At 33.4% G+C, this 18,208-nt stretch overlaps 1 pseudogene; it reads left to right on the top strand.

Annotated features, from left to right (window-relative positions):
* The first annotated feature begins 3,530 nt into the window (after window positions 1–3,530).
* On the top strand, window positions 3,531–6,255 carry LOC119251518 (dynein light chain roadblock-type 1-like; annotated as a pseudogene).
* Window positions 6,256–18,208: the final 11,953 nt, after the last annotated feature.

The following is an 18,208-nucleotide window of genomic DNA, read 5'->3' as shown; positions in this document are numbered from 1 at the left end:
GGTGAGACAGGAGAGGTCTGCTGCACCACATGAGTAGCTCCCTGGCCGTCAAACTCTGTGATAGCACTGAGACTTAACCCGTAGGCCACCAGGGAGGCCCCAAGGATCAACATTTTAAAAAACATTATTAAACTAGACCAAACACTGAATACACTACAATTAGTTTGAAAATCAATGACAAAACATAAATTTTCCCTTCCCTTCTATATTAGGCTTATTAAAATATACAACCATTTCTAAATTATTCATAGGTAAAAGAAGAAATCACAATGAAATTTTAAAATAATTGTAACTAATGAGAAAACATATGAAAATATGTGGACAGAGAATATTATCTAAAGAAAATTTCCAATTTAAGTACAAAAATTAAAAAGGAATTGCTAAAATGAATGTGATATCTGAATTAAGAAATTAATGAGAAAATTAACCCAAATAAACCCAAAAAAAGTAGAAGCAAGAAGACAATGAAAGTGAGGATGAAAATTAATGAAATAGGACAAAGAACTAACAAAGTGTGAAAAAGACAAAATTTGTCTCTGAGAAATTTTAAAATAGACAAACTTTATGACATTTCTCAAGAAAAAAAGAAAGAAAACACCAACAAAATACTAAGAATTGAAAAAGGGCAGAAATACAAAGATAGACAAGATTAGAACTTACGGGACTATCATGACAGCAAGTATGACAAAGCGTTTTAAACAACAAAAATTACATTTACGGAATTTAAATCTACATATTTACATAAGAACATAATTTTTAAGTAACAAATCATTGCATGAATTTCAGCTTAAAAAATAAGTACTAGATCATAATGGAGGAAAGAAGTTTTATTATAGAATCTCCCTTAAATGTAATACTTAAGTAATGAATAGAAATTAGTAAAGCAGGAATATCATTTAGGATCAGTATATCCAAATAGAAGTATATTTAAAATGTTCTATTTATTTTCCTCTACATAAAATCATGCTGGTGGTTTCATAGAACTGTGAGTGACCATGTCTTACACCAGCTTTTGATTCCTTCCTCACTAGATTGTGATTCTTGTCCTGATATTCTAAGTTAGTAGCTAAAGTTCCACTGATCACTACCTTGTGTCAGGCCAACTGCAAGAATAATAGAAGAGAAAACAGCAAAGGAAGTATGTCTGTTATCATTCAAGGAGGATGAGTATAAAGTGCTAGAAAATATCTCTGCCTGTGTTATAGAAACTAAAACTTAGTCACGAGCCTATACTTACCAACAGAAGATGCTAGTAAATGTGATTTTTCTCACAGCAAACATGTATACAACAATAGAAAAATGTTCTAACTCAGGAAGAAAGGAAGAAGACATAATGAAGGTAGACAACACTATTCTCTGACACAACCAGCAGTGAGTTCACTAGCTGCATTCAAATACGCAAAGTGATTCAACCTCATAAATTTTGAAAAGTGGCTGATTCTGGTATGATGCAGTTTAATCCTTATCCCTCTCTGCACTTCTCAAATGCTTTCACAAAGAGAAAAAAAAGGATGAATTGAGAATTTTCTAAAAATTCTCAGAAAAACAGATTGAGAGGATAATTAGGCGGCCTAGAGAGAAATCTGAGAAAATACTCAGAAAAATAGAATCTTCTCTATGACAACAGCAGTATCCAACTTTCAACAGAGGCAGGAATTACCACCAGGGGTCACTGTGTTCCAGGAGAAAGATCCCAAATCCAAGGGGGATACTTCCACATGAATAATATTCAGTTGAATTCTGTGAATGAACTCCACTAGAGACTCCTCACAAAATCTCAGAAGAGTAGACCTTGTTTAAAGACTGCACTCAACCACAGCTTCCCTTCCGCACCTTCAAAATACCAAAAGTACGTATAATAAAAAATTCCCTTTCTTTCTTTTCTTTTTTTCTTTTATTTTCACTTCTTTTCTTTCTTCTTAGGCAATGTTTTACAACACTATGTATGTTTTAGGGGTGTAGATTCACACTTCTACAAATTTAAATTACCACACCATGCCTACCACCATAGCACCAATAATCTAACATAGTTCATTTAGCCTCCTCTTCCCTTTGCTCCCACCTCTACCTCCCCATGCACCCTTCTTCTGGTAACCTCAATTCTGCAGTCAAATTTCCAGGATTTTGTTTTGGTTTTGTCTGCTCCTTTACTTTGAATACTACAATTCTTAAACTGTAGCTTGATTGGATGCCAAACAGCTATAATTTAATGTGTGAGCAATGGCAACAAAAATTCACCCATATTACATAGGAGAAAATAGAAATTCCTGACAAAGCTGATAATATAAAGCCTGAGAGCTAAGAATATATGTAATCTAGCAACTAAAAATTTCCAGAGAAAAATAAAAAGAAAGCCAACAAAAATCCTAGAAGATAAACATTACCCAAATAAAAGAAAAAAAATTGTGATTTTTTTTTGCTAATAGATGTAATAGAAAATTGTTTTCATTAATAACTTATTGCTGTAATAATATATTGGAATCACTTCATTATAGAACTAGCATATGTATATATATCCTATGTATATATAATACTATAGTACATATATGCATTTGTATAGAGAGAAAATAGAGATATGTGGTATTGCTCAAAACTGAATCCCTAATTCAGAGTTAAAGAGATTACAGTAGTTGAAGAAAAGATAGAAAAGTCAAATAATCGGTATCAGAATTCCCAAGGTAGAAACCAAAAATAAAGAAAAAACATTAACAAAAACATAATGATTTCTTTAAATAAAGGGAGAACTAAATTTGAAAATCAAAGGAACTATGTTGTTTTAGGAAATCTTAGCATAGAATGAGCAACTTTAAGACATATCCTCCTTAAATTATTGATAAAGAGCTCTTCAGGCATCTAGATGGAACAAAGCAAGTCACAGTTAAGAGAGTAACATAGCCATACCAGTAGACAACCAAACAATTTCTACATTGAGATAAAAAGAGCTAATTTTTGTTCAATTATAAAGACCAGGCCAAACTATGACAGAATGATAGAATAGAGCATCCATGATCTATTCTTGATAAAAGAGGTCATCAAGACAATGATAATGTCAGATTTGACCAAGGTGGTAGTACTGAATATGGTGAAAGGAGTCAAATTCTGGATATACTGAGAATGTAGAATTAGTGGGCCTTTTCTGATATACTAGATATTGGTTATGAAAGAGAAGATTGCATTGGTATCGGAAGTTTATTGTTGTTTTTTATTCAGCCTGAGTAACTGAAAGGATGTTATCTTCAATAGAGGTGTAGAAGTCAACAAATCACCATGTACTTTATAATTACTTATTCATTCATTTATTGTTTGGTTTGTTATTTGTTAAAAATTGGTTTGGGGCATGTTGGATTGGAAATTTCCATTAGTTATCCATATAGAAGTTAAGTGAACTATTTGATATATGAGTTTGAGGTTCAGGAAAGACCATAGGTCATGATTTATTGGGAGCCCAAGAATATTTGGCTTTGAAGTTGTGTAAGTGGATGTGTGTAAACAGAAAAGAGGTCCAAAAACTTGAGTCTTGGAGCTCTACAATGTTAAAAGGTCAAAGTGAAAAGACTAGTACAGGAGACAAAAAAGGAGTGCCTTGTGAAGAAGGCTTTGAAGCAAAGAGAGGAAAGTATTTCCAGAAGGAAAGAATCAGTTGTATTAATACTGCTGTTGGTTCATCTAAAATGAAGACAAATAAATTGATGATGGGATTTAATAATGTGGAGATTAACAGTGGGATTTCAGTAGTGTGGTAAGAATGCAAATTTTATTGGAAAAGATTTTAGAAAAAATGTGAGAAGAACATTTATAGACTAAGTACTTAAAAATGTATTTGGATGGCAGAATGTATGTCTTACAATTTTTCTAATAAAAAGTTAATACTGTTTAAAAGGGAAAACTGTTTAAAAGGGAAAACGTTTTAAAATACAAAGATTCTGTTTATTTGTTTTTATTGAAAGTTTTAGATCTTTTAGAAAAAATCATTTTTATAAAGAAATAAGTATTACTAATTCTATCTAAAATATTTTCTGAATTACAAGATTATTCTTCTCTGAAACTCAAGTGAAATTAACAACATTCAAAACATGATACCATTTACAAATTTTTTATAGCCTAGCTGTTTTCTGTCTCTATATTTACACCAAGAGGTAGATAAGTTCTATTCCCTTTAAGCTCACGTATATTTATGATATACTACGCAACTCAAAATTTAACAAAGAATGTATCATTTTTATAAAATTATAAAAGTAGGTTAGTCTTTAACAAAATTCTTGAAAAGAAGGAAATATGGTTATGACTCTTGAACAACTTGGGATTTAAGAATGCTGACTCCTACACATTTCAAAGTCCTTGTATAACTTTTTAACTCCCCCAAAATTTAATTACTAATAACCTGCTGTGGACCAGAAGCCTCACAGAAAACACAAACAAACAATTTTATATGTTGTATATATTTTATACAATATTGTTATATAGAAAGGGTATATAATATTCTTAGGGTAATATAATCAAGAGAACAGAAATGTTAAGAAAACCATAAGGAAGAGAAAATACATTTCCAGTACTGCACTATATTTATTGAAACTATAAATTTACCTTACAAAATCCACTTACAAGTGAACCCTTAAAGTTAAAGGGTCAACTGTATATGTTATTAAATCCTGTTATAAGGACTATTATGTGGAGTGTGATTTACTATCCTCCCATCTGCTTTTCTGCATCCATGTCTGTATGTTAACCACTTGTACCCTATTCAAAACACAGTCAGGATTATGCTCTTGGTTCAGCACTACTACATTTTAACTTTTTATCTAATACTTGCCCAGTAGCAACAGATGCTGGATAAGGGCTTAAATTGCCAGAATGTTATTCTGAAAAAGGAACTGATTTATTTATTTTTTTTACCTGAAAGAACAATTTTTTTATTTATTTTATTTTTTTTTTAAATAATAAATTTTATTTTTATATTCCCCATACAATTTCAACCCCCCCATTCTGACCCCAATCCCTCCCCTCCCCCCCACCCCCAAAAAGTGTCTCTGGTTCATAGTTTTTTGTTGATTTTGATTTTCACTTTCTTATAGTTATTCATTTTCCTGGTCCCTTATTTAAGTTTTCTAGATTCCTGCTATGAGTGAGACCATCTGGTATTTTTCTTTTTCTTTCTGGCTTATTTTGCTGAGCATGATCCCTTCCAGCGCCATCCATGTTGCAGCAAATTGCATGTGTTTATCTTTTTTGAATGCTGAGTAATATTCCATGGTATATATGTACCACATCTTCTTGATCCAGTCATCTATTTTTGGGCATTTGGGTTGTTTCCAAAGCTTAGCTATTGTAAATAGTGCTGCTATAAACATAGGGGTGCAGGTGTTCTTTGGAATTGATGTTTCTGTGTCCTTTGGGTAAATACCTAGGAGTGGAATTGCTGGATCCTATGGAAGCTCTATGTTTAGTAGGTCCAGAAATCTCCACACAGCTCTCCATAGTGGTTGGACCAGTTTGCATTCCCACCAACAGTGCAGGAGAGTTCAAAAGGAACTGATTTAAATAAATCACATTAATTTTGGAATTCTTTGTAAGTTACACTTAACTCCTCCAGGTATATTGACCAAAATATGTAATGATAAATATATATCTGTGAGGGTGAAATTTCAGTGTAGATATTTTGAAACAATATCTACATGGGATATCTGCATGGGAGGTAAGGGGTATCACTTGAACAGTATCATTTTTGTTAAAATCAGCCTATCTTAGATTCTCCCTCACTTTGTTATTCTATGAAAGTGCGAGTAAGCCCTTGACACATTTTCACGTTAAGAATCTATGTCTTTTGAGTGAATATAAATAGCACTGTATTTATAATTTCCCGTACTGAATGTGAACATGGGTCCAACTGTAGAAATCATTAAGTATTAAACAATTCAATAATATTTTGATATAAGTGAGAACTGGCTTTTCTCCACACCACAACTCTGTAAGGCAGAGGTGGAGGAGACACTGAAACTATTTCAAAATCATAAGGGACTGTAGAGAACCATCACTGTGAACACAGTTGGCATTCCCATCAAGAGTACCATGAACAGTCCTACCACCACACAGTATGCCAAACATATATACAACTTCATCTTGAAGACTGGAGCTCTGTGTGCAACATTGATTCCCGAATGACCTCACTTTCCTTCATTTCACCTCAAGAAAAATGAAATTATGTTTGTACCAGATAAAGATTATTTTCTGATTGTGATTCAGAATATAACAAGTTAGTCTTTTGATACTCGGTGTCATTCCTTAATTTAATACTCCCAAAAATAATCATTTTAATCATGTTATCCAACTGACAGTTGGAAATCATCTTAGAGCCCACTCAGGCCGATCCCCCACAAAGTCATCCTTCTACGGCCAGTCATGCTTGAGCCCTTGAAGGGCCCACTTTCCTCACTTCCAGGTTTTGGAACAACAGCTTTTGAGAAAATCTGTAACCTGCTACCTTCTGACCTTCAGTTAACTTTGTCAACCTTGGAAAAGGCTCTATTTCTTTGAAAATAATCAAAGTACTTTAAAATAAAATAAAATTCTAATCTCAATATTAACAATCCCATTTTTATTTAAAATATATCAATCTAGGAATCAGATAAATATCTTCCTATAAAATATTATTACAGCAAATACATTTGGAAAATTTCTAAATCAAGATTTTGAAAGATTCAAGAGTACCTTAAATCAACAAACCATGTAGTCTTGAAATACTAATGGAAAACTTAAATAAAAAAAAATAAAAGGATCTCAATAAATTTGTAGATATAATCTTTTTTCTATTAAAAATGTTAGCTGAACTGGAAAAATATATGAATTAAAATAAAAATTACACAGAACTTTATTAACTGGTTTAAATGAACAGTCAGAAAAATAGTAGTCAACTGACTTGCCATTTGAATAAAAATTGAACATAATAGAGTTGATGAAATGTAACCACTTGCCAATAGAGACCCAACAGTTTCCTCTTGAGGGATCAATAGCTGAAGAAAGAAGTTTGCAAAATTATAAATGAATGTTGGTGGCATTTCAAATACTCTATATATTGATAAAGATAAGTTTTCCAGTTTACTTTGGAGAGTAAATAATTTTAGTCCCAGTGTTATAAAGACATCATGTTGTGCTGGAACTGAATTATAACTCTAAATTCCACTCATGCTGAACTTTTGTATTTTTATATGCTTATGCTAGCCATTAAGCCTGTTTCCCAACAGGTTAGGCAGGCTATAAAGAAGAAAAGTAAGCTACTGACAAGCTTCAATAAATTTTCAAACGAAGAGCACATTTTCATATGCCATATATCATCAAATAAATAAGTTTTCCTCTTACCCCCAAATAATGTGTCACATATTTCATGTAATTTAGAAAGACAACCTGAATCCCAACCAATAATAATGATTGAATTCTCAGCGAGTTGCTTTTTTGTTTTTGCTTATTACTATTATAGAAACTAGATACACAATATTGAAATAACAAAAGTGCCAATGATATCTCAGGTATATGTGTCAAATGCTTAAAGTACTAGTAAACTATTGTTAGATCACATCAATTCTATCTTATCTAGCTACTTTGAACCTTCCTGCATCCTTCCCAGATTAAAATTCTAAGATTCTTGTTACATGATATACAAACTGTTGTTGTTTTTCCCCACAACATAATTTGTTCACAAGGTAGTATTTCATATCATTTCTTTCGATACTCACATCCCAAATACATGCATTCTGGTCAATGATCAAAGTCTGTTGATTTCAATTTTAACAATCCAAGGGCCACACTACTATGTTTGCTCAGAAAAATTCAGAATAACATTTGCAGTCATAAGGAGAGCAGTCTTATTAAAAAGACTTGCTTTTGTAATATCATTTAGAATATTGAAGATTATAGTCTCCTTGTTACATATTTCTTACAGATGAATTTTTTAGTTAAAAGCATAAAAGCAAATTTATGATTTGCAGTGCAGTTTTTCCTTCTGATTGAATTCTCAAGAGATTTTATGTTTTCAGAGGATTTTTTTTGTCTATTCATGTAGAACATTTTATTTCTCATGATAATGGATTTTTTCCTTGATTTTAAAAAAGAAAGACATTCTGCTCTTTCTGTTATAAATGCATTCTAGTTTGACATCTCTTGGGTACATAAAATTTTGAAAGTATCAATGACATATCTTGATAATATAATTTGTTTGTTTCTCAGACAATGGGGATTGTTGAGGTTGAGTTAGAAAATCCACTTTTCCCAAATGAAATGACAATTTGAAAAAGAGCACATGAAAGAAATTCTTTGTTCACATGAGCATGCTTATTTATCAGGTTATAGTCTCTAAAAACTTAGGCATTAATTAACATCTCTTAAAAGTGTCTAAATATTGCTGAAAAAATAGAATTCATGAGAAGTGTCTAATGAATCTCCACAGGTAAGAAAAACAGATAAAAAGTAGTTATCTGAATTGATAGCCCACATACACTAAATTGTGTACTCTGTCAAACATCCTTATTTACTTTTCTCTTAAGAGATTTATGAAATAATTGCATCTGGTTACCATTTTCATGATACGAATATTTAAATTATAGTACTTACATCCCCAATGTGCACTGTGATTATTGGAGAATAACTCTGATACCTTGTCATTATAAATACACATTTACAATGCATTATGAAAAAAATTACATGGATAAAATGATGTTTATATATCATTATGCATTTAAGAAACTTATACTTGAGTTCTAAAGCAAGACATACATAAAATAAGCAAAAACAATTAGGGTTATCTCATATAGCAACATAATAAGTGATAAATAATGTTGACAGAATTTTAATAAAGTATTAACCTTTAGTTGTGGAAAATTGAAAAATGGATCATGACAAGGATTCTTGAAAGATGTTTCAATCTTAAATATCCCATATTAGTAGAGAATATTCTAGCCACAGATATATATGAAAATTTTGGAGATCCAGAACTGTTGGCTGGTCTGAGAGGCTCTTTTGAATCCCTGCTTCCTTATTATAAAATGATATTTATTTGTTAATTTATATAATGTGTGTGAAATGTTTTAAGGTTGCTGAGCACAGAGTAAATACTTAGTACATAAATTATTGTCTACATTGTAATATAAAGTTGTAGGTGTAGTTTGGGATTATACCAGAGATGGTAACCAATGCCAAGTTTCAGAGTTTTAATTTGACTCTTTAGGAAATAGAAAGCCATTATGATTTTTGATCAAGGAGTAAAACAGGTATCAGGAAAATTAATTCATTCTACCCTATTGACCAGTATTTATTAAATTGAAAGCAAAATAAGGGTATCAGTTGAGGAAGTGAAAGCAAGAATAAAGGCAAATTCGGATCTGTGAAATCTGAATAACATATGTTAGTGGATAGGGACAGATAGTAATAACCAATTTAATAAATATTAAGTGAGTCCCTTGCGGGGGCCATGCACTTTCTATACCCTGGGGATAAAATGAAGAAAAAGATGTTCTTCCCAAAATGTCCATTGAACTACAATTATGGGTTTCCTAGGACAATTAATTTTCAGTGTTTCAGTTTTCTCATCAATGAATTGGGGATGATGATAATCTTTTTCATGGGTTACTTCAAAAACTAAATAAATTGCCTCTTTTGTTAGATTTATTCCCAAATATTTGATTTTTTTTGTTTCAATAATAAAAGGGATGGTTTTTTTGATTTTTTCTTCTTCAGATTTATTGTTTGTATATAGGAAGGCTACTGACTTTTGCGTGTTGATTTTGTATCCTGCCACTTTACTGAACTGATTGATGAGTTGAATTAGTTTTTCTGTGGCGTTTTTGGGGTTCTCTATGTATATTATCATATCATCTGCAAAGAGTGATAGTTTGACTTCTTCTTTTCCTATTTGGATTCCTTGGATGTCTTTCTCTTGTCTTATTGCTCTGGCTAGGACTTCCAGTATTATATTGAAAAGCAGTGGTGAAAGTGGACATCCTTGTCTTGTTCCAGATCTTAATGGAATTGCTTTCAGCTTTTCACCATTGAGAATGATACTGGCTGTTGGCTTGTCATATACGGCCTTTATGATGTTGAGGTACGTTCCTTGTATCCCAAGAATTTCAAGGGCTTTTATCATGAATGGGTGTTGCACTTTGTCGAAAGCTTTCTCAGCATCGGTGGGAGTGCAAACTGGTCCAACCACTATGGAGAGCAGTGTGGAGATTTCTGGACCTACTAAACATAGAGCTTCCACAGGATCCAGCAATTCCACTCCTAGGTATTTACCCAAAGAACACAGAAACATCAATTCCAAAGAACACCTGCACCCCTATGTTTATAGCAGCACTGTTTACAATAGCTAAGCTTTGGAAACAGCCCAAATGCCCAAAAATAGATGACTGGATCAAGAAGATGTGGTACATATATACCATGGAATATTACTCAGCATTCAAAAAAGATAAACACATGCAATTTGCAGCAACATGGATGACGCTGGAAGGGATCATGCTCAGTGAAATAAGCCAAAAAGAAAAAGAAAAATACCGGATGGTCTCACTCATAGCAGGGATCTAGAAAACTTAAATAAGGGACCAGGAAAATGAATATAAGAAAGTGAAAATCAAAATCAACAAAAACTATGAACCAGAGACACTTTTTGGGGGGGGGGGGGGGAGGGGAGGGATTGGGATCAGAATGGGGGGATTGCAATTGTATGGGGAATATAAAAATAAAATTTATTAATTAAAAATAAATAAATAAATAAATAAAAAGAAATAAAAATTGAATTGTAACCAAAAAAAAAAATAAATAACATAAAATATTGGAAAAGCTAATATATTGGTACTCCATTCAGCCAAAGCTGAGAAGGAAATCTAGGCAGAGCTCTCTAGTAAAACCCTATATTAAAAATTAAAAATAGAATTATAAAATGATAGGCTAGATAAGGAATAAGTATTTTTAAAGTATAAAGAAGAGAATTTTAGAAGAACATTAAAAAAAAAAAAAAACTAAATAAATTGTACCATGAAAGTATTTAGACAGTGCTAGACATAAATAAGTGTTTGTAGCTAATTTTTTTTAATTATACAGAAAATGAGAGCACAGAGTATAAAAACCCACAGAAAAGAAATGGAACTGGGGCATCATGGGTAGTTGGAAAAGGAAAGCCTCACCCAAGAGGTGATAAACAAGTACTGTGGAGTCAGTTTAGTTTAGTATAACTGTGGGGTCAGGCCAAAATTAAATTTGAATCTTTACCAATATTTAATAGTCAGTCTCTATAGCAAAGTTTCCAAATTTATAAGATAAGAATTAATAACGACCTATTGCAACAGTTTGTGGTGAGAATCTAATGGGTTAGTATGTATACACAGTGCCAAATACTCACTTTAAAATATGAAAAATACTGTTACTAATAACAAGATTTTCAAGAATTCCCAAACTTTTTGTAGCCACACCAGTAGGAAAACACATTCTGACAGATGAGCAGCATTTGTAAAAGAATTATAACAGGTTCAGAGGGTGTGGAATTGCTTGCAAACTGTAAGATTGGTGGAAGAGGACCTGGATGCATGAAGTTTACTTTGGAGAGAGAAGGACTCTGCTCATAAAAGAGGTTCTTGAACACATGCTCAAAGTCTTGCTCCATCCATGAGGCAATGGAGCGGTAATTGCGGGGTGTATAATGAGCAATATATGATGTCGGCAAGCATCAGTTTGCTGGCACAAAGTGAGTGTATTGCAAATGGCGAATGTATGTATCAGATGCAAGAAAGATTTGAGATTAGGAAACTGCTTATTAGATAATATGTGTTTTAGGGGGAGTTTTTGTTTTTGTTAATTTAGTATTTGAGTTGTGAGATGAGAATACCTGAATTAAGATTGGAGATAGATAAAATTGATATTAAGGAACGGGCATGAGTCAAGAGAGTCAGGTATAGTAAATTTTATGGTTTTTAGCTTTAGTGGTCAAGTAGATGGTGACTTTGGCAGTGTATTAGGGAGCTTAAAAAGATCTACAAGTTTATGGAAGTGTGGGATGATAGATTTATAAATACTGAGTGTGAAATTCTTCTAGGGCATCAGGCCTGGTAAAATACAAAAATAGGCAATTTTTTTATGATTATTCTTATTAATATCATAAGCAATAAATTTTGTTTGAGACACTAGTATATAGCAAAGACTTCAACAATCAGTGGATGATATGAAATTGAAGTTTATGAGAGAGTACAAAGGTATAGTTGAACTATGAGGAGTTTCACGTCCCTTTAGGAGAGACTACATAGAGAATATCAGACATTTGAAGACTGTCTCTGACTTATGACTCAATGTCAGAAGAAGTAAATGAACTCATCAAGAAAAGACTCCATAGACTGGAGCAGCCCACAATAGGAGAGAATATGGACAATGTAGTAGCACAAAAATGGAGAGAAAAATGATTAGTAGAGTACAAACTTCTACAAACTCCATTTCTATTTCTGTTTTATCTCTAAGGGCTAAGAGAGAATTATTATTTGCTAAGTTGTTGAATGTGTAGATAATGGTTTGGAGATGGAAATAATCATACCTTCTATGGTCCGATATATGAAAGAATTTTGTTAGGTACAGTAATTCCAACAATAATGTTACATGGCACAGTTATTCCAATTTCACACACAAAAAAGTCCATAGTGCAGAGGATTTAATATAAAAGTAAATATTAGAATGAGGAATTGGTTCTAATTACAAAACTCAGGTCATCTGTTCTGAACAATGCTGTCTCAATAGCATGGCATAATGACAGTAGCATTGGACCAAGAATTAACAGACACAGTTATAGTCATGTGATTTTGCAGTCTTTTAAAAGTAGCCTGAAATTAGCTACTCCAAGGATAGCTCTTCAAATAAGGATAACTTGTGTTTTGTTAGAAGATATTATCAGAAAAATGTATCTGATCAACTGTGTCACATGCTGTAGAGAACTCGAGATAAGGTCTAAGAAAAGGTCATTGCATTTCAAGATCAAGAAATCATGGGTGATTTCTAAAAGTGAAGTTTGGTTGAAGAATGGGGACAAACTTTCGAAGTAATGGATTAAAGAATTTGTGGGGTAGGAATTAAGAGATGGGGGCAGTGAGAGTGTTCATTTTAAGAAGAGTAATTGTAAGAAGGAGAATACTTAATAAACAGGCCAGCAATTTGTGGGCAGATAACAAACTTAAGGAAAAGTTTTAAAGATAGAATTTTGAGTATTTGTAGATGGAAAGGAAAGAGACAAAATGTGTCTGAGGATTAAAAACTGGGAACTGTGTCACAGAAAAGATTTTGGCATTTACCTTAAATATATAGACTAAGACTATGGCCTTAGTCATATTAGGTGACAAAGATAAAGGTAGAGTGAAAACAGGGAGAATTGTGGCAATGGTAATAAAGGAAAATGATGATGCTATGTGTCTGCCATGGTTTAAAAACCAAAATTCACAAATTTAGAGGCCTCGTTGAATTTATTAATGGATTCATCTTGATACTACAAGGGATTATACAATATTGAGAGTATTTGTAGACAGGAAAGAGGGTAGGACAGATATTTAGCAAAATAAAAGATTATTTCAGGTAAAACTACTTCCCCTCACGGAAAAGCAAGGGGTTGGAGGTGACTGATCTTGCAGATGACCTCAGTTGGTGCTGATTTAGAAACTCCATATTGATTTGGTTTAGGATTACGCTTTTGGGAGAGGCTGAAACTACAGTGAGATTAAGAATTAAATCTAGGTGAAAAAATGCAAATGGCCCAGTATGAATGATTCCATTTGGAGCCATTTGCGTTTTTTCATTTTTACCAACATCTTTTGTCACTTAACTAAAACAAAATTATTTTGGCTGAAAATGTGCTTGTCATTTCATGTTATTTAAATTGTATTACTATTTCATGTGATAGCCATGAATTTTTAGGGTCAACTATGATGTCAATGCATTGCTGAAAACTTTTTTCTTCCTCAGTTGGCATAAAGGATATCAATTTTACATTGGGCTTTAATTTCTGGGACAATTAGACATAGCTATTTAAATGTAAACATAATACATTTACCAGGTGTCAGCACAAATTGCTTTTGATTTTCATTAGCTTATCCTTCTGTTCATCAACTTTACTTGTCCATTAACCCACAAAATCAATTTCTAATTTCATATTTCTATAGAGACCATTTGCACTGATTGTGGGCTTGGTGTGATGCCTAAACCTTGGAAACAATTTACAAAGTCATATGGTTTATTGAAGGGATGGATAAAGAGAAGGATAGTGGGAGCTTTCTATAATTAGTTTTGTATCTGAGATCTACAGATACTAATGTGAATGCCAAAGGATGGCGAAAAGGACTTGCAGAAATGGGCAGGAAATAGAAAATAAAGTCAAAGTTAAAATTGAAAAATGTATAATACATTTAATGTATTATACATGTTATATAATGTTAAAATGTATAATACATTTAATGTATTATACATGTTATATAATGTTAAAATTGAAAAATGTATAATGTAAAAAAAAGATGGTAATTCACCATCTTTTGAAAGTATTTGTTAGAGGAACAGTGAGGCGCAAGCTCCAAGCCAGAGAATGTCCTTCTAATGAATTCCACCCATCTCCATGTCAACAAGATCACAGGTGCCAAAGACTATAACCTAGTATGCCATAAATCTGACATCCTGAACAAGGACAGTGGGTAGGGGTGGGGGCCGGGGACTGACAGGGGAGTCGATGTGAGCCAACATATTTGACTCAAAAGTCTGACTATGTGCATGCACATCTCTTACTTTTCTAGGTTTGGCTTGCATTCTAGTCTCAGTTCAGAGTAGCTAGCAGGGCATATTGACTAATCTTCTCTCTATTCTCCCTCTCTTACTCACTTTGTAAATTGTATTAGAGACTTTAGAGCCTAATTTTGGAAAACATTTGAGTTTGTTAAGATTTCTCCTTGGTCAAAGATCAATGATTGTAATTTGACTCCTTAAATCCTTATGTTTTATGCTAAAGTATCAACTCTAGGACTTACTAAGACAACCTCAATGTTCCAATCCACCTAACTAGACTTTATGTAGTCTTCTTCTTGACACTGGACCTTCACCTCCCTTTTCTTATAGCATTTTACCTTAGAATATATTAATTTCAGATCCTTTCTCTTTACCTTGGAGATGTATATAAATCTCATATGTAAGTCTCTTGACAGTTTTATCTTTCTCTCAGTTGTTGAGGAAGGATAAGTACTTAACTTCAGTGAACACCTTGATGCAAATTGTAAAATTAACCTCCTGTCATGAAGATGCAAGAAATTCACTTTTCCTTTTGGTAAAGCCAGTTAACAAACATATAACTTAACATATAACCTTGTTTTCCCTTTCACCCCAATGCTTTTAAAAAGTCTCCCACTGTTCATTTCACCAGAGTGGAGTTCAGACTTTACTTTTAGTTGCTCTTCCCTATTGGAGTAGCATTGAACAAATTATTCCTTACTTATTTAACATTATTTGGTGCAGTTTTTGTTTTTTTGATGTAGTTTTTGGAGTTGATGGGTTTAGAGAACAGGGTCCTTGGGTTCACTCTGGGAAAGGTTTCACCAGAGCTCCCATTTCAGTGGCATATGGCAAGTTTCCCAGGTAAGACAGAGATGCTAGTTATATTTAAAAAGCTGATTTATTAGGAAAGGGACAGAAAAATAAAGGACACTTGCATAGACAGCGGTTAGAAAGAGCTACAGCTGGGTTAAGGGTCATGTTATTCCCCTCTACCCCCATCTCCTTGTGTGAGTCAGGTTTTAGTCTTGTGATGCCTCCTTTAGGTGTTCTGTTCTCTCCATCATTTTGACAGACCTTGTGGGCCCTTGTATAATATCTAATATCCTCTGTTATCCTTATGTTACTGGAACCCCTTTAAGTTTTAATACTGTAAATATTTCTTAGTCAAAACCATATATCAGTAACTTAGAAAGAACTTCAGAACCAATAAAAATTGATGAAAATAAACCCTGATTCATATATCATTGAATCTTGGAATGATTGCTGAAATGTAGAAAACAAAATCATTTCCTAAGATTCAGTGTCCTCAAATTTATTTATTATAAACATACTTTTTTTCAGATCTACCTTTTTCTTTTTTTCCCAAAGATTCATTCATTCATTCATTCATTCATTCATTCATTTATTTATACAAGAACCGGGGTGCAGGCCAGATGTGAGGGAGGGTGAGAGAATTCACCAGAGAGCAGGGAACAGAACAGGCAGACTGACTGAAATACACTACTAAGGGGAGCAGCGGGCGAGACGGTAGAGGTCTGCCACGCCATGTGGGACCCTTGCCAGCCATCTGGGATTGAATTGGCACTACAGAGGTTGCGGACAGTTTCACAGCACTGCGCTCTACCGCCTGCGCCACCAAGGGAGGCCTTTCAGATCTACCTTTTTCTTGCTCAATTTATTATGTATGCTTTTATACAAACATACAGAGAAAACACATCTTCCTCTCTTTTTCTGTTATCTTTATTTTTGTTTAACTAATATATTGTAGTCTGGAAGATTGTGGCAAAGTGATAATGCCAGGCTTGCCTCTTGCAGAAAAAGCCAAACCCCCTGAAGAAACACTGATTATCAGCATACTCAATAGGTGCATCAGTCCAAGGGGAAGGGGTTTGGAAAAACTCTAAGTGAATTTGTTTAAAGTAATCATAGGGCAGTGAGAGAGGAATAACTGCAAACCCCAAAAGAGAGAGGAATAACTGCAGTGCACAACCCCATATATTGGGGCTCATAAGACATAGCACTACACTGGATAAGGGGGCACATGAGTAGGCACCGGGGACATAGGGTGCATTGTGGGAGAGCAACAGAGGTGAAGCCACGGTCTGAGGAATACTTACTTGAGTCTGAGATTCATAACACAGAACAGCTGTAATTTGAATCTGGTCAGAACAACTAGATTTCCTAATAGAAGAGAATCTACTGAAATCCACACTGAGCTATCAAAACACTGGCAACTCCCCACAAAGAAACCCTTTACAATAGAGCAGAATCTCAAATTCCTGAGTCTACTGGAAGTGATCCTTTCATGCCTATTGCCCTGGTCCTCATTTAAACTTACTACCCCTCACTGGCACCAGTTCCCTGACTATCACAACAACTAAAATACATAGAAAATCAAAAATGAATATAAAAATAAAATAAAATAAATTGAGGAGGCAGAAGATCATAGTACAAATGCTAGAACAGAAAGCCCTGAAAGGAACCCAGCCTCAATAGTGTTGCAGAGAATGGCAGAAAGGGAATTCAGGGACAGGCCTGGAGACATTGATGGAACATTAACAACAACAAAAATGGGGTATATAAAACAACAAAAGAACAACGATAATGAAAATATGAACAGCTACTTCAGAAATAATGGATTTAAGAAGCACTGTAGCTGATTTGAAAAGCATAATTGAGGGCTTTAGTGGTAAACAGAAACAATGGAGAGAATACATGACATTGAAAATACAATACTGTAGAACACCAGAATAGAACAAGGTAGATAAAAAAGAATAAAGGTAATAAAAACAGTGTAAGAGCTCTCAGACAACTAAAGAGAAACACTATCCATATCATGGGGTTTCCAAAATGAGAAGGAAAAGAAAAAGGCTTAGAAAACCTATTTAAAGAAATGATCACTGAAAACAATTTCATTCTGGGAAATAAACCAGAAGTGGTGACCCAAGAATTCCAAACAAAATAACACCAAATAGACATTCACTAAGATACATAATAATAAAACTGTCATAAACCAATGATAAGAAAATATTACTAAAAATATCAAGAGAAAAAAGGATAACGTATAAGGGAACACCAATTAGATTATCAGCAGTTTTTCGGTAGAAACTTTATAAGCATGAAGAGACTGGAAAGAGGTATTCAAAGTACTTAAAGAAAAAGACTTCTTCCCAGAATCTTCTACCAAGCAAGATAAACAATGAGACAGAAACAAGGATCTTTTCTGATAAGCCAAAACTAAATTCATTAACACCAAGCTGCATATGAAAGAAATCCTAAAGCAGTTATTATAAAGCAAAAGAACAATAGCAAGACAAAATGCACCTAAATGATGTAACATAAAGGAGAAGGAATGTAACATGTGGCCCATTAGACCAACCAGAGGGTCACACCAATAGTCGATTATCTACTAATCTCAGTAAACCTCTCAAACAAAAAATAATAAAAG

This window comes from Talpa occidentalis, unplaced genomic scaffold (assembly GCF_014898055.3).
Source record: "Talpa occidentalis isolate TD23 unplaced genomic scaffold, MPIMG_talOcc4v2.1 talOcc4.2, whole genome shotgun sequence".
NCBI classification, from domain to species: Eukaryota; Metazoa; Chordata; class Mammalia; order Eulipotyphla; family Talpidae; genus Talpa; species Talpa occidentalis.
Note: the sequence above shows the minus strand (reverse complement) of the source record. Positions and strands in the feature narration are given on the sequence as shown.